General features: G+C 39.0%; 1 long non-coding RNA gene across 1 annotated transcript; it reads left to right on the forward strand.

Annotated features, from left to right (window-relative positions):
* The first annotated feature begins 37 nt into the window (after positions 1–37).
* Positions 38–17724, forward strand: LOC108259363 (uncharacterized). Its single transcript, XR_001810879.3, has 4 exons — positions 38–117; positions 872–971; positions 8141–8195; positions 13838–17724. It is a non-coding gene; the product is annotated as an uncharacterized LOC108259363 (long non-coding RNA).
* Positions 17725–18610: the final 886 nt, after the last annotated feature.

Genomic DNA, 18610 nt, shown 5'->3' on the forward strand with positions numbered 1-18610 from the left:
TTGAACAAACCAATCACGTGAGAGCACTGTATCTTTCCCTCATCTCCAGCTCACTGTACAAATGTTCAACGGTTAGTGTTTTGAGTTATACATTTCTGCGACACGACGAATTTCAAAGTGAGACGCTTTCAGGAAGTATATTTAATATATTTAATATCTATTTTTCCTTATAAAAATTTGTTAAATTTACTACCTAACTGTGTGCAAATCAGGACTCAATCCTGGCGGCCAATTTCCGTTAAACGGCTAACGAGCTAACAAGTTTCCAGCTACGTATTTCTGACATAAATGAGTTGTTTTTAAACCGGAACAGCTAATACAGACTTGTAAATAAAGTTACTTTAGAACGGACACACACATTTACGACTATTTTTTATATTTTGGTTTGTTTTCAAAAGAAAGGAAGTCTGTAATATATAAATCACTGTGTAGTTGTTACTGTTTTATAAGGCACACCTGCTCATAAACAATTACAAACCACTACAGGCTTCTACTGTTTTCTGGTGTTTTGCAATTGTTAGTTAGATATTATATTGTGTTGTCTAATGCTTCTAGACACATTTGATGGTTTACTAAGTCAGGAATAAAACACTTGTGGCGTGTTGTTATAGGAAAATAACCCACAAGTGTTTGGTGTGATGCAGCCTGACATGAAGCAGATAACAAGCAAGTGTTTTATTCCTCTTATACCAGAGCGATTTGCCATCAGATACAATAGTTATTTTATTCAAGACTGACACGTTATACTTTTATCCATGTATAGTTACATTTAAAGTTGTGGAAAGTCTGCGAGACGAGCTAGTTTGTGTTATTGCTTGTGTTAAAGCAGCTATCCTTCACCAGCCTCTTTTTTTTCCTCTCTCGGTTAAAGTTGTGACAAAAAACCGCAGTGGAGAAAGCACCAAGAAAACCCCGACCCCGCGCCCGAAAACACGTACTGTGACAGAACCTACAGCTCGGCGGTTGAGACGGTACGTACTGATCGGTATATGTGTGTAGTATGAATACAATCTGGACATACCACATGTTGGCATTGTCATGTGACCTATGACGTCATAATAACCGCAAAAACTTAAACGCTGTGGTAACTGTATTTTCTTGTTTAAACGTTAAACAAGTTAACAGTGTACTCAGGTGTTGTTAAACAAGTACGGTTTAACCACAAGGGACAACGTTTAATATCTATAGCACTTACACTTCCACCATTTTTGATTCTGACAGCTTTTCCGTGCCAGTCCCGTTGTCTTATGGGATAGCGCAGTGTCCACTGGTTCCTTGGTGCAGAATCTCGGCGGAAGCAGTAGTTCACCCCGGGTATTTCCCACCTACTGTTTTATGAATACTGAGAATTTGGACATACTACTCATTTTGGTGTACTGCTTTTCGCCTACTGTATATTCGGACGCAAGTCCTGAAGACTGTCCCATGGAGAACTGTTACAAAGCACTGCCACTGGAGACTCCTTCCATAAATGTTTACAGAAAACTCGACTATATCAGTGATTAGGCGTTATGGAATAGTATACCTCAGTGTGGTTGAATTCTCGAATCTGATTGGTCAGAAGGGGTGCGTTATTTTTGTATAACAGCACGGCCCGGACCGTAGTTGCGACCGTAACGCGAGTGATAGGTTAATATTAATGTTTCTATAGTAACGTAATCTAAAACTAATAATAAAATAAAATTTGAAAAGATGTTTTTAAAACAGATATTTTTTTAACATGGTTTGACATTTATTTAAGGATGATTTGATTTTGTTAGCGGTATCAGAAAAGAAGTAGTATTGTGAAATCTCGGAATATAGTTTTTTTTTAAAAATACAATGCAAAAGTGTGATTTAGAAGGTACATTGGCTCTGAAACTGAAATACAAAGCAGAATTGAATTCATTTTTAATTAAACATTTCTTTTCTTTTCTTTTTTTGGCCTGACACCCCCCCAAAAAAAGAATTAAACACATCTACACCTAAAAGCTAAATTTATTCATTTGAAATACAGACTGAAAAGTATTTTAAAAACTACTGATGTGTGGAAACTGATAGTGAGGGGCGTTTCCGCAGGGCTAAGTGCTGGGTGTCATCAGGATGTTGCTCAGTAACCTTTGGTACCAAATTTTGGTACCAAGCCTGAGTGACTCCTGGTGAATGGTGTAAGCCTGAAGTAAGTTTGCTATTCATAGCATTCCTCTGTTATCTTGACTGATTGATGAGCTTTCCTGAAGGCTAATGCCTGTGCTGATGCTGTTTAAGTATGTGTCATTCCACACATCTGCCCTCAGGGTGCATCCGTTATGTAACCAAGTTTGTGTCAACATGCTTTTTAAGTACCGTTTGCATTGAAATGCTTTTGGAAGAAGCGCTTGTTTGTCTGTAGAAAGGATGCAATAACTAGTTTAATATTACACACTTTATTTAGTCATGCAGTCAATGACCGCCCCCCAAATGATCCCCAGCACGTACAGTCCCCTTCGAAAGTATTGGAACAGCAAGGCCGATTCTATCGTTTTCGCTATACACCGAATACATTTGGATTTCAGAGAATAAAAGATGAATATGAGATGATGGATTGGAATTTTAGCTTTCGTTTCCTCATGTTTGCATCTAGATGTGTTAAACAACTTAAAACATGGCACCTCCAGTGGCAGACCACCCAATTTTTAGCCAAGCAAAAGATACGTCTTAAAGTAAATAACACTTATTCTTTGGTTGCATATCCCTTGCTTGCAGTAACTGCATCAAGTCTTTGACCGACTGACATGACCAAAGTGTTGCATTTTTCTTTTGTGTTGCTTTTACTGCCGTTTCAGTCTCCCCTTCAGGAGGTGTAATGCATGTTCAACCGGGTTAAGGTCTTGGTGATTTGAATTGGCCAGTCCAAACCCTTCCACTTTTCCTCCCTGATCCCCCTGACTGTATGTGTGGTATATTGTGAACCATATATCCCACAGCACTTTTGAACTCTCAGATCTGAGTGGTCAGAAGGTGTTGATTAATTTTCTATAACAGCCGCTCTGACAAAAGTGCCGTATGCAATACACTCTTTCTAATACTTTATCGTTTCTATAGTAACAGCTCATTCACAGGGACTTGCATGGTGGATGCTCAACATAATCTAAGGCTATTATATGGCCTATAACATGTTATCATTTAAGATTTATGGAAAGAGTCTCCAGTGTAATGGTCAGTAAACGTAAACGTAACAGGAAGTCACTTGTCACGTGGACATCCCACGTCGTTAAATTTAACTATAAAAGGTTAAAAGTATGATGTGTCATTCATTAATAAATTAAAACGTCTGTGGTATAAGTGGAGTAAAACACTTCTGGACTGGCTGTTAAAGGTAAACAATCTACTTTTTGGGAATAAACAGTAAGTGTGATTCATATATGGCCATATTACACCACCCCATTGTGGATTATTTTCCTATATCGACGTGCCCCATCATGTTTTATTCCTCCCTATAATGCAGTTTAAAAACACGGCTCTTTTTGTTTTTTTGTTTTTTTTTTGGAAAATGGTCGTGTGGAATCTGCTGACTGTTCAGTATAACTTCCAGCTGTTCAGGGTTTCGCTCTGTAGGTCATTTGATTCTTTTCCTGCTGCTCTGCTTCACCTTTGCACTGTAGTGCTAATTAACCACATACTGAATATAACTTTGCAACCAAGCACTTCATCTGGGAGCAATCTAAATGCTGCGTTTGTGTGCTATATCAGGCGACTACCGTAGCTGGTCAGAATACAGCGACGACAAACCTGAACCTCTGTGAAAATATGGTGAGGTTTAAATGACTGTACATTTCATAGGAATGTGCAAGCTAGTCATACTGGATTACAGATTATAACCTTACTGTGAACTTGTTTCCATTTGTTCATGACCAAGGCAAAAGCTTTATATTTCAGTTTATGTCTCAACATTCTTGTTATTCTTATCAGTATCCAGGCATTGAACAGCGAACAAACTGTAGCTACAGATTTCAGCCATGGTGATGATTGATAGTTCAGTGCTAAAATAACCTCTTTTTTTATGGACTGGTTTTGGACTTGATTTTTTATCATAAATCCTGTATATTTTGACATCCATCACTACAACTGTCAATGCACTCCTGGTTCCTTATTGTCATTCATTTACTCTACTTTTTAAAAGGTTTGTGCATGGAGGAATGAGGTTTTTGTTTAAGTTAAAAGTTTGTTAAATGAAGGACACGTTCTCTCACTTGTTTTACGCACACTGACCTTTAGTTTGATGGACTAATGGATTTACCAGCCTGTAGTTTATAGTTCATCATCATCATCTCATAGTCCACTCTGCGATCAATTTAATTTACATTGGTGCTTGAAAGTTTGTGACTTTTCTATATTTCTGCATAAATATACCTAAAACATCATCAGATTTTTAAACAAGTCCTAAAAGTAGACAACGAGAACCCAGTGAATCAAATGATTATAAAAGTATAAAAATATTATACTTGGTTATTTATTTATCGAGGAAAATGCTCCAATATTACATATCTTTTAGTGGCAAAAGTATGTGAACCTCTAGGATTAGCAGTTTCATTTGAAGGTGAAATTAGAGTCAGGTGTTTTCAATCAATGGGATGACAATCCGGTGTGAGTGAGTGCCCTGTTTTATTTAAAGAACAGGGATCTATCAAAGTCTGATCTTCACAACACATTTCAGTGTCATGTTTGTGGAAGTGTATCCTGTCACGAACAAAGGAGATTTCTGTGGACCTCAGAAAAAGAGTTGTTGATGCTCATCAGGCTGGAAAAGGTTACAAAACCATCTCTAAAGGGTTTGGACACCACCAATCCACAGTCAGACAGATTGTGTACAAATGGAGGAAATTTAAGATCATTGTTTCTATCCCCAGGTGTGGAGACCAGCAAAGTTCACTCCAAGAGCAAGACGAGTATTAGTCTGCGTGGTTACAAAGAAACCCAGAGTAAATTCTATGCAACTAAAGGCATCTCTCACATTGGCTAATGTTAATGTTCATGAGTCCACCATCACCATCAACACTGAACAACAATGGTGTGCATGGCAGGGTTGGAAGGAGAAAGCCACTGCACTGCAAAAAGAACATTGCTGCCCCTCTGCAGTTTGCTGAAGATCACGTGGACAAGCCAGAAGACTACTGGAAAATATTTTGTGGATTGATGAGACGAAAATAGAAATTTTTGGTTTAAATGAGAAGCGTTAAGTTTAGAGACAGGAACATATTGTATTTCAGCATAAGAACCTTGTCCCATTTCTTAAAAATACTGGTGGTGGTAGTATCATGATTTGGGCCTGTTTTGCTGCATCTGGGCCAGGACGGCTTGCCATTGTTGATGGAACAATGAATTCTGAAGTATACCAGAAAATGTCAGGACATCTGTCCATGAATCTGAAATGGCATACTCAACAAGCACATATGGGTGTGATGGTCAGGTGTCCACATACTTTTGGCCATATGGTGTATATCAGCCTGCAAAATGTGATCAGCCAGGGCCTGTCACCCCTGATATTCACCAGCCCTCCATGAATAAGCCTATTCTTTAGGGTATAATTGTAGACTTACCCCCCCTCTTCGCATACTCCCTATCCGTAGTGGCTTGGAGGAAATTGCTACTCCATGTGGAAAACCTGTCCACATTCTTCCTGGATAGTTTGTATTGTCAGTGCGCAGTGAGTTGGGAGATATGTGCCCATTCTGCTGCAGACTCACCAACAGGACTGTTTCCATTTCACACCTTTAGTGACTTCATTTGTATTAGTGTTGCAGTAATGGTGTTATAATGAAGCTTATTATTATTATTATTATTGCAACCAAGAAATTTGTCATGGTTTTGTAGGACTTAATCTAAAGCTTCATCTGGCGGACTGTGGTCTGGATGCTGATCCAGCAAAGCATTTCCGCAGATTGAACCGTGCACGTGAAAAATACTGTTGCAGAGCTGAAAAAAGTGGTCATAGCAGAGCGATTCCAGGCATTTTGAAACCTAAACTATCAAGATCATTAGTTACAGCTTGTTGCTTTCAATCACATGCGTTTATGTCACGCGTTTAGCTGAAGGCAGCTTGGAATGGGAGAGTTTTCCCAGATTTCATTCGTTCATTCATTCATTCATATTCAGTAAGTGTTTTATCCTAGTCAGGGTTGCGATGGATCCAGAGCCTATCCCAGCAACACTGAACATGAGGCAGGAATACATCCTGAAATGGACGGCAGTCATTCACACTGAGAGCTAATTTAAAGTCACCAGTCCTCCTACCGGGATGTTTTTGGAAAGGCGGAGGGAGAACATGGAAAGTTCAAGATCAAACCATGGACCCTGGAGCTGTGACACAGCCACTGTGCCACCCACAGATTTTTTTTCCCCCGATCACCTTTACTTGTCTCATTTAATGAAGTGACAACATGGATCGTCCAAAAATAAAGTCAACGAATAAAACAGAAGGTTTAAAGACGATTGGACAGAGAAGTATACGTTTATTCTCAATCATTAGATTGTCTCGGATGTTTAGAGTTTGTGACATTCGTCAGAAGTGATGATGTGAAGCACAAGTGTGGAAAAACATAATCACTTCAACCTGACATGTCTGATTTTGTCACAAACAGTAGAGGAGACACGCAGATCAACTGAACAGGAATTTATTTCATATTTGTGATAATTGAGCAGGAAAGTTAATGGCATAAGCAGTCTTTTTCATAGCCGTCAGCCTGTGAGTGAATGGCACCCACAGTTCAATAAGGATAATTACACTTAACTAAGAGTCTTTCACTTTTTGTCGGATGAAGCATGGAGAGCACAGGAGAACCCCGGACGGATGACTTACAGCCATGAAGTAATCACTAATGATTAAGCATTATACGGTAACTATAATAACCATTCACATGTTTTTAAGCTGGACCTTCACAAGTTGAACACCCCTGTTTTAGACTATAATGACTGATTATGACAAGTGCACACATTTTTTATTATCATTATTCTTTTTATTTGAAGGAGTACCTTTTCATTTCTTTGCAGGTGAGCTGTGAAGCATCTCTTACACTAATCCCTTCTGTTTGCGCTTGCCTCTAATTGAGTTGAGACTTCATGTCTTGGTGGATTAGCATGGGTGGTGTCAGTCATGTGTTAGTGAGAACATTGTTTTGATAACTGTGGGAAATAAAAATATTTGTGCAAGAAAACACCCTGTTATTACCCTTGTCAGTGCCGTGCAGGTTATAAAAACGCTGCCCCGTGTTCTAGGCTTCTCTGTATAGATAATTACTAGTTCAGATTTTCACCTGGGAACCATGTTTATATGTGCGTGTGTCTGCATGCGAGAGGGACAACATTATTCCCTATTGCTCAACACAAACTTATATTTCAAAAATTGTACAGAAGTTCACCATCCACAGAATGTAAGATATCTGTCTGATTAAGGGGTCCAAGCACTACAAGCTCTGGAACATTATTGTTTTTGTTAGGATTTAAAATTTTTTTTTAAAAGATTAAAATTGATCTTCTCGCTGTTTGGGTGCTCGCATTTGGTGGTGAGGTTCAGTAGACTGGATAGTTTAAAAAACGATCTAGACTGATGTGCACTTCCAAGCCAGAGAAAAGACTTAAAAGAATGTAAATTTCCACATTTTAGACAGTTAGTCGAACTCCCTCATGGCTCTCATGCCTGTGGTTATGTTCCCCTGCCAGTTTTTTTACAAACCATTTAGAAAAGCATCAGTGCACATCATGCAAACTTGGATATGTCTGTGATGGTGATTAATATTCTTGATAATCTTGGAATAAGATGTGTCTTAAAAGGGCAAGCTGTTTTTACCCCCGTCCATCAGTTTGTCTTGAATTTGGATTAATATTCCAGTGGCACCTTTTTTTTTTGTGAATCTTACGTTGGGCCGAGTGCATTAATCATTTAATACTGAAGTCAACACAACAGTGAAGGGATTTAATAACAGTGTAGTTGCTCCAGTCATCAAGGAACAACTGGTTGCCAAAACAAAAATTTTATTATTTGAGTATTTGTTTTCTTTGCTTCTTTGCTATAGTACCGACGTTGATTCTTCTTACAGGTTGTTTTTCATTCAAATTGTTATTACGATGCGTCCTCTCGAGCTCTAACTGTATTTATCCTCTGCTTGTACTTTTTGTTTTTCAGATTGATCGAGGAAACTGATCGGGAGGATTCACTGACAAGCTGCTTCCCACATTAGGTGAGAAAACTTAAGACATAAAATCATGAACAGCTAGACTGTTTATACTGCACAAATTAGACACAGCACTACAATACCAAGCTGCAGAAATACTTTAAAGCGTTCCTGACAAGGAATCATTTAGTCTGACCAAAAAGACCCAATTCATTTAATATTCAGCACTGAATAACGAACATTCTGATAAAAAAAAAAAAAAAAGCCTTGATATTCATCTACGTTAATGATCCAGGAGGGTTTTTCCCCCCCTCTGGCTGTCACTGGTTGGCTCTCCCCAAGGAGACGCCTCATTGTGTATGTTGTCATGGCCAGTGTTATGAGGTTAAAGGGTCTCCACGCTTCGGGAACGGACTGGTTTTGACTGTAACAGAAGTCGGGTCTATGTTGGCGTCTGTGTGTTAATTGGCCAAGGTTTGATGAGCGACAGGTGCTAGTTAGAGGTACATTTTTGAGATAATGAGTGACATTTTGGGACAAACTTGCATTAGATTAGCGGTACGGTCGCGGCTTGCCCTGATCAGTGTATAGACGGTTATTATAATCCACATTTTCAAGTACTATAAGTAACATTCAAGATGATGAACATGGTTACAGTTTCATGCTATGATTTTACTGCTGTAGATAATCTAGGATAAAAGTCTCATAGTAATGTTTCATTTTAGCTGTGTTGGGAAGGTTGATTTTTGCTTGGTTATGACTAATCTGACCTTACACAAGGTTAAATGTGTGTGTGTGAGAAATGTAGTCACACAGGTGCTTTATTGTTAAAGCTTTGCAATTCGTGGGGTTCAGATCTCATGACTCTGCTAATCATCTTTGAGGTTTTGTATTGGTATGGAAACACCTCTGAATTTTTTACTGAGCACATAATTCCCGTTACACATTTCTGTAAGGATGATGTTTAGTGTCTACATTGTGGAAAGGTATATTGTCAATAATATTTTAAATCAGAAGGTGCTCAGTGATCTTAAAAGTATTTCATTATAAACAGAAATATTAACTACACCAATATTTGTAGTGCTTTATTTAATTTTTTTGGAGCTACAGTACATTGCTAGTATTGACTAGACTGTTAATGAATCTGTTGATTCATCTATTTCACATGGCTGTATTTCGTCAAAGCACCTTTATTTCCATAAAGGACTTATTTCTACATTATTTAACCATTCACTATATTTATTCTAATCTACGTTTAGTTCACACTGTCAGGTAATAAGAAAGCTGTGCTTGCTATTTAAAGATTAATAGTAAACGTGAATATTGCCAAAACCTCATGAGACCTCCAACAGGTTTCATTTAAGGGTTAATTTAATCTCTGTCATCACTGCATTTATGAGTTCATTCTGTCCCAATAAGCCGGTCAGATGGGTGGGGAGGTGTGTTCTGCCATCCCATAATGATAATCAGTCAAATTGCCGTTTTTTTAAACAATGTAATTGCATTTACTGGTTTTATACCATTATACAAATAATATAGTCATTCTTTTTCAGTCATCAACTAATATTTGATTCTAGTCTAGATTGCAAGTTATTGTAATCTCAGTCAATTATATGTCCTGATGTATCATGTTCAGACATGATATATTTGAATTCCTTTACAGTACCACCACTGTGATGACTCCATATCAATTTATTAATATTGAATTTACTGAGTTGTTCTCCTTTAAGCTCTTCGTTTCTATAATACAGATGCAGTAACCTTTTTAACGGAGGCCATAAGAAGCCCTCGACTTGTAACTAATACTGCATGGAGTCTTTGCTCTGCTCCTGAGAGTCTATAGAGACTCAGACAGGAAGCCTTTTCCTGTCAGCTCTAAATCTTCACGTTTCTCCTAACGAGAATAGCAGCGTCCTGACCGAGTAATTATGTCAGTGCTAATATAAGGAGAAAAGCAGGCATCAAGCGTGCTGTGTCAGACCCCCCGTATTCATACATACAGGCCAACTGTCAACACCGCAGCCCAGCAGCTGCCAAGTACCTCGAACGTACACACTTTTCAGAGGATTAAACACGAGGAGCCAACAGGATATATTTAGCATGTTGACTTAACACACAGTCTTGATTGAATAGATGTAGGAGGACTGTCGTAACAGGATTTGTATGATGCCACAGTTAATAAGAATTACTGTACTACTATCATTCTTTTATTAAAAAGATAATTCCTTGTTGAAATGAAACGGAATGATATATGTTTTGCTGTATGTCAGGAGAACTGAAGCATTACAAGCTTCTCACTTGAACAACCGCGTTATCCTATTCACGGCTGTGGTGGATCTGGAGCTTGGGACACCAGTCCAGGGCTCACATTACACCCGTCTTCACAGTCATTCACACCTAGGGGCCATTAAGAGTTGTCAGTGCACACAATAGTATGTTTTTAGGAGGTGACAGGAAACTGGTGAACCCAGAGAAAAGCCACATGAACACAGGAAGAACATGAAAATCAGGATAAAACTGGAGATTCTGTAGCTATGAGGTGGCAACACGAACCACTGTGCCATCTCTTTCACTAAAATATGTAGATAAGAATAAATTATTCGCGGGTGAGATGGAAACAGAGGTCAGTATCATCCATCCATCCATCCATGTCAAATTTGAGCACGTCAAATTTTGAGTTCTGCCTGTCTCAACTCAGGACCAAAGATTTTTTTTTATGACATGAGATGTTTTTTTACATTTTTGTGCTCGTCGGGTGGCAACGGTCACTGCGTAAACACTCCCACAAGAAATATTCATGTATTTTTACCATCCGGACGATTTCAAAGTTTAACTTGTAACCACATGACCATCAGAAATGACCTGTTTAATCTTCATTTGTTTAATAGCTGTAAATATTCAGCAGAATTAGTCTGAATGCACATCACTGATTAGCAACCAAATATTTACAGTATTAGTGCATACTGCCAGGTCCATAAGTATTTGGACAGTAAGACAGTTGTTTTGCCTCTGTACACCACCACAATGGATTTGATGTTATTGAAGCATAGACTTTCAGCTTTAATACATGGGGTTTAACAAAAAATAATGCATGGACCGTTTAGGACAACTCCAAATGCTGAGTTTCCTCCTTTGAGATGCTTTGCCAGGCCTTTACTGTAACTGCCTTCAGTAGCTGCTTGTTTGTAGGTCTTTGTACCTTCAGTCTTATCATCAGTAAAGGAAAAGCATGTTCAGTTGGGTTGAGGTCAGGTGACTGACTCCGACATGTAAGAAAATTCCTTTTCTTTGACTTATGTCAATGTCCAAATACTTATGGACCAGACTGTATCTACCAGCTATGAGTCAGCAGCCATAACAAGAGTCTGAACAATTGCTTGGCTAAAATACAATGGCTGAAAATGTCTTTTCTGATGCTCCTGGGGTATTTTCTGATGGGGCAGGAGTGTGTATGGGATTGTGCATATGAAAGAGAGGGTCTGATCTGAGTGAGGCTCTCACATGCTCCGGCAGGCCTGTGGGAGGAGAGCAGCGGCGATTTTGCCCCTCGCAGAAGGAGAGTGAGAGGGATTTGGTTAGGGTAGTTGGTTAGAGAGAAAGGGGAGGAGCTTGTCCAGGATGATCTAACAGACTCCCTGACATTCCCAGAGTGAAGTTAGGAGTGTGTGTGTGTGTGTGTGTGCGTGTGCGTGTGCGTGCGTGCGTGTAGATCTACTCAGTGCACTCGATACAGCCTCTCGCACACTGTGTGTTTCTGCGAGTGCTGCTCTGGTACAGGGATTTGTTTATGGTTTAAGAGTGAAGCGTTTATCGAAAGTTATTGAAAGTTGCAGAGTTTTGTGGCTGCTGTGGGCTCTACTGAGGGTAAGTGTCTGTGTGTGTGTGTGTGTCTCTCTCTCTCTCTCTCTCTCTCTGTTTCTCTCTTTCCACCTGTTTGTGGAATTCACTCTGTCCTCTTGCAGCCCCTAATCATATCTCTCTCAAAACACTCTCTCAGGAGTCAGTAGTGTAACTCACTCTCTCTCTCTCTCTCTGTCTGTCTGTCTCTCTCTCTCTCTCTCTCTCTCTCTCTCTCTCTCTCTCTCTATGTACCTTTTTCACAAAATTTACTCTACGGTTTGAGGTAAAGTGAGTCTTGCTGGCAGTGTATGTTCAATTATTCTTTTCCCTGTTTATGCTTTTATCTCACAATTAATGAAGTTAGCATAAATCCCTGTCATTTCCCCCTCTCATAATTATGTTTCAGTGCCACATTGTTATTGCATGAAGCTTTTAAAATGCTTTTCATGCGCTTGTGGTGTTTTTATGTCGGGATGGTTTGTAGAATTTTGTAAGGAGAACAGATCTACCTGTCTGATGTTTTCATGACAGATAACAGTGTTGTTATATTCTCTACCATGCTATAGTGGAGGCTAAAATAAAACACATATAACACGTATGTTTCAAACCAGTTAACAGTCAGAGGCCAGTGAGAAAAAGTCAGACCGAGGAGGATAGCAAAGTGAATCGGTTGTTAAAATAATGGCTTGAAATGAATGCCTATTGAGCTTTTGTCCTTGACAGTGGAATAAAATAAATCTCATGTCATTGCTTTCAGTAGACTGCCACCCTCAATTTCACACCTCCCTCCCTGTTAGTTTGTCATTGTTTCTCCCTGTCTCCTCTGTCTGATTTAGACCTTTTTCTGGACTGTCCCATTCCCGCTGTCATCATTAAGCACTATTTCACGGGCAGGGTGAAGAAGTCAAACACTATAGCATTTTTAAAAAAAAAAATCTAAATCGCATTCAGGCTTGCTGCTGGAGCTAAGGTCGCCCTCTTTGGTAGAAAGATGCCATTGCAAGCTCCTTGTGGTAGAACATTTTGTAACGTCGGTTATGCTGCGCACTTTTAAACAATTACTTAATTTAACTGACAAGTGCAAGAGGCACAGAATTTAGGGTTGCATCCCAAACAGCATTCTCTCTGAGACTCGGAGGATGTAATTATATACAACCTCTCAACAAGAGCTTGACTTTAGGCTTGTTAGTACACTACTATTGGTTATTTGTGGTTTATTGTGATCTCGCAATGCTACGGTCAAAACAAAGATGACCGGCTTTCTAGCTTTCTAGCCTTAGCTAGTTCCCCTTTTTTAAAGGGAACGACTTCTCTCTATGCTGTCCCTTCTGTTGAGTATGCATGCACACTACATAGGGTATAACCTAATGGCATCAAAGTGCACTACAAGTAAATAAGAACACTTTTTGACATAGAAGAAAAAGCAAATAAGTGCCTTCTGGAAATGAACTACTTGCATTATCGCATGTTTTATAAAATGTAATTCTACAACAAATTATGAGATATATTATGCCATATATCATTTGTATTTATTCAGCCTCCATTTTCTGTCTCAAGTGATGAGGGTCATTTAACATGTAGATTAACACGTAGATGTTTTGGTTTTTGAAAAAAAGAAAGAGAAGAATAGTTATCTTTGCAGATCCTCCTTATACTTGTTTTTTTTGTGTGTGTGTGGTGAGGTATAAGGTACAGGTATTGTCCCTGGGTGATTTATCAAGGTCTACAGCTGGATTTGAAGATACAGCCTCTGATGCAGACTACATGAGGCACTGAGAGTGTGGGAATGTTAACATTGCTCTCTTCACTTTCTCTCTCTCTCTCTCTCTCTCTCTCTCTCTCTCTCTCTTTCTCTCTCTCTCTCTCAGTCACTCTGTTTCTCTGTTTTTCACACTCACTCCCTGATTAACTCTTGAGAAAGGAGAGGAATGGGATAAGAGCCCAGGCCCACTGCAGAGCGAGAGAAAGAGAGAGGAAGGAGGGAGAGGCTGGGGCACAGGATAAAACTGCTCATCCATACAGAATGATGGAGTGATTGAGTGTCAGTGCTGCTTGCTGACTTTCACTTTTCCTGCAGGAACTCTTGCCTGTTCCTTCCTCTTGCTCCTCAGCTGCACCTTTACTTGATGTTGTGGGAAACGTTCCAGTGTTGACATCACCATTCTCAAGCAGATATTGCCTCATGGGGAAAATATCCTAACTCTAGGTTAAACCCCTCATTTTTCAGCACAGTCACATGGAATGTGTCTTTTAAAAAATATATATATATTTTTTTATTTCATCGCTCACACTCTGTCACTCTTTCTGCTCAGAGCTGTTGAATTCAAACAGTGCCGTGTTCTCACATTTTGATCTAATCTAATAAGTGTATGTAATAGGCTGTAGACAAGTCATTCTTGCCAGTACTGAACCCAAACCAGTTCAGATCCTTCAGCAGCCAGATTCATATCCAATATCAGTAACAAGATCAGTAGCACTCCAGTCTAGGTACATTATGGACCTACTCAGGGGTGGATAAAATCATAAATTAATTAGCTACCACAATAGGCAAAGGAAAAGGCTTCAGTGTGCTGCCCAGTCTTGAGGTTAGGTTTCCCTGGAAACTGACTAGGCCAAAAAGTGATAAGTTGGCTAACATTTCAGCTATGAGACATGGTGTTGTGTCCTCGCAGTGCACATGAATGATATTATTTAAGTCTGGCTAGCTTCTTTATTTTACCTCTTAATATGATTAACCATACGGTGACTTCTGGTGAATGCTGTGTACGTTATTTTTTCTGTTTCATTGGTGTTTCCATGTAACTGTGTCTTCCTGATTAGGAAAAAATGTCTGCCGTCCCCACACAATAATTAGTAGAACTGTCAGGACTGGTTTCAATATTCTAAATAAGGCACTATAGTTAGAGCATCAAGGTGCATCACAGCAAACTGAAGTGTGCTTACTTGAACAGTGCTTACTTATTAAATGAAAACATTCATCTCGCGAAAGTCAATAAGTAGTAGGCCGCTTTTATTTTTTGTCTTTTTCTAGTTGTTGAACCTATTTGAATAAAAAATGAATATTCAAAAAAAATAATGATATTAGCAATATTTCAGAAAAGTGTATCATGACATAATTTCTCACAATATTGATATTCAATTCAATTTTATTTGTATAGCGCTTTTTACAATGGTCATTGTCTCAAATGAGCTTTACAGAAACGTATAAACATGGGATACAGATTTTAAGTGTGTGAATTTATACAAATTGAGCGAGCCGGTGGCGACGGTGGTGAGGAAAAACACCCTAAGATGATATGAGGAAGAAACCTTGAGAGGAACCAGACTCAGAAGGGAACCCGTCCTCATCTGGGTAACACCGGATAGTAAAAGAAAGTTCATTATGGTATGAGATGCTATATGATATGAAAGAGAGCTAGATTTCTTCAACACATGGGAAAGCCCTGAGTGACAAACATATTAAATGAATAAATAGAGTCCTGGTTAAATTTATCCTTTAAAGGTGAAAGGTCATATCAGGCTTTCCACTAGATTTTGGAGCGTGGCTCCATCCAGTGTGGGGATGTGTGATCATTCAGCTACAAGAGCATTAGTGAGGTCAGGCACTGATTTCGGGTGAGGAGGCCTGGGGTTCAGTCAGTGTTCCAGTTCATCCCAAATGTGTTCAGTTGAGTTGAGGACAGGGCACTGTGCAGGACACTCGTGTTCTTCCACAACAGCCTTGGCCAACCTTGTCTTCATGGAGCTCGCTTTGTGCAGAGGACCAATCACTGCCATGCTGGAACAGGTTTGGATCTCTTGGTTCCAGTGAAGGGAAACTGTAATGCTGCCTCATATTACAAAGACACTTTGTACAATTCCATGCTTTCAACTTTCAATGTGGGAACAGTTTGGGGAAAACCACGTGTGTGTGTGTATGTGATGTACATCAAGTGTATTGGCAGAGTCCATTCAGCTTTAATATCACAGGATGATTCGTCGCACTTCAGTCTTGTGTGTTTTTAAAGTACGTGCTCTGTGTTTCAGCTGTTTGTGTTTCCTCAAGTTTCCTCCTATCACAACTAATCTGGTTATTTCCTGAAAGCAATGACTTGCTTTAAGTAAAACAGAATCGCTGCATGTTTTTGATCCTCCTAGACAGAATGATTTCTTTCAATTAACAAAGTATATAGATCATTAAACCTGAACCAGGATTATATACATATTGCTCTGGAACAAATTACATCCTTAAATATAGTATGTAAGGCTTTTTATTATCCGTTTGCATTATTATTTTTTTGTTTAGGAAGAATGCCTGGATTTAATTACTTTGTCACTGTTATTGTAAGTAAACAGCAAGCAGACATAGAAGTGGAAGCGGTAAAAGAGTGAAAGAGAAGATTCTGCATGACTGTTTCTGAAAGTATTGAGCACTCCGTCGAGGGTGAATTTGTTCTTCTTTACTGACTTCGACTTTGCAACACTGACTCTTTCTCTCTTTTTCTCTCTTCTTCCTTGATTTATTAGACCATCATGGTTTCTCATGTCTTTGTGTAGCCTGTCTCTTGCCACATCTCTTCACTCTTTTTATTCTCTGCTGCACGGATGATGTATCTGAGGTATGTTTTACACGTGCCTCGCAGTGTAATCAGAAGTGTGCTTTGAGTATGCCTCGCGTGAGTCAGGCAGTCGTTTTAGCAATAGCACTCATCCAGATCACAGTGATGGAAACAAAATATATGCAAAGTGTTAACAGTATCCCCGGCTCTGTTTGGATTTGTTTTGTCATTTGTCAGTTTGTATTTGAATAGATTATATTCACTTCTACAAAGTTGCGATCAAAATGATACAACCCCCATTGCAAATCAGGTTAATTGTCAGAATTGACAGACTTTCAGCTGTTTGCGATGAACAAATCAAACAAAAGCAATCGAAATAGTTCGACACAGCGAATGCTTCAAGTGGTTTCCCCGAATTCAACTGAAAATCGATTGCAACTGTATTTAGCCTTCCTTTTCAGAACCTAACTACACAATGAAACCAAACTATTTACAAATGGTACGAATGACCACAACTGAAGAGTTTTATTCAGATGTTAGCTTGACCTTACGAGGTCACAGTTTGGGCCAGTGTGGACAACTCTTTTCTCTTTGAGCCAGTGCAAGCTCAAAATGACGCTACAAATTGACAGATGACTCCATAGACTAATTTGCATCTTAATCATGTTTATTTGCATAGCAAAACATGTTTCATGAAGAAGGAAGGTTTTCTGAAAACAGAATAGAGTAAGTGTTATCAGAATATACCAAAATATGGATTAGAACATCTGTCATAGAAAGACATTGTCTTTGGTCATGGCAACACAAAGAAATGGTAGTGTTCACTTCCAGTCAGCCTGATTAGAATGACTGGCAGTCCCGTGTGGTCTCCATGTAAAACTGAGGCATTAACAACGCCCTTGCCAAGCAGCATTCCCTCGAGCCAGAATACACAAGGTGTTTCCTTAATCTTCCCTCTAATGCAACTCCGCAAGATAGTCTAGATGAGTCTGGTTCTATTTATATCTCCAGCTCATCTTTCCTAAACATGACTTCTGACTGGAGTTCACAGTTCTTACACTCCTTACGTCAGTAAATCACAGATCTATTGTTTACTATCAGATTTGGCATGTCCTGTATAGTGGAGCTTTGTTGTGTGTCTGTTCAGCTGATGCCATCAAATGCATTAAGCCTGAGTGGTTTCTGTGTGGTTTTACTTTTTATAAGGTCTTTTTTTTTATTATTTTTTTTTATAAGGCACTCTGTTTGAAATAAAGATTAGGCTTTCATTACAATCCCACTAAATCCACGAGACATGTATACACACTCATGTTGGCCGGTGATTGAGCTTTTTTCATTAGATATTTATGAAAGACAGAGAGTGAGATTCTTTGTAAAGCCTGAGAGTCATTTCTCAAATGTCTGTCAGTTTGGAAATAGAGGTCAGAGGTTAATGATTGTGGGACTGTGTGTTTGTGTGTTTTTTTTTTTTTTTGAAAGCTGCTACATCATCTGTCCTGTCTATGCAGAAAAAAAGCCTCGTGCATGTGTGTGTGTTCGGCGCACTAGCTGCATGTGTTTTGTGGGAGTGAATATCCATGAGATAGATATTTGTGTTTCAGACAGCATTGTAACTTCATAATGTTAACTTACTGTGTGGTGAAGATATTTATGAACCTTTTTCAGTTCTTCCAGTGTTTATTTTTATACCTTGTTGCACTTGCTATGAAGTTTATGTAGCCTTACGTGCTAAAAGTTCAAATATCACAGATAGGATCCTGTCAATGGTTTATTGAACTGATAATTGCGAAAATCAAAAAATTAATTTCTCAACACAATTTGATCCGAGAACATTTTGGTGTTGGTACAATCTGGACTTCCATCTCATAAAACAAAGCGCCACTATTCCTGCTTATTCACAGAGAACAATGAGTATAGACATACAAAACGATCTCATAGTCACACCTGAGGATCGACGAGTCTACAGAATAAAAGGGGAGAAACAACGTTAAAAAAGAAATGCACCACCTACTTTTAGTGAGAAGGAACAAATGTATCCGAAACGAATGCTTATAAACAAATGAGAGCTGCACAGATGAATGAATGAACGAGTGAATCCTGCGC

This window comes from Ictalurus punctatus, chromosome 27 (assembly GCF_001660625.3).
Source record: "Ictalurus punctatus breed USDA103 chromosome 27, Coco_2.0, whole genome shotgun sequence".
NCBI lineage: Eukaryota > Metazoa > Chordata > Actinopteri > Siluriformes > Ictaluridae > Ictalurus > Ictalurus punctatus.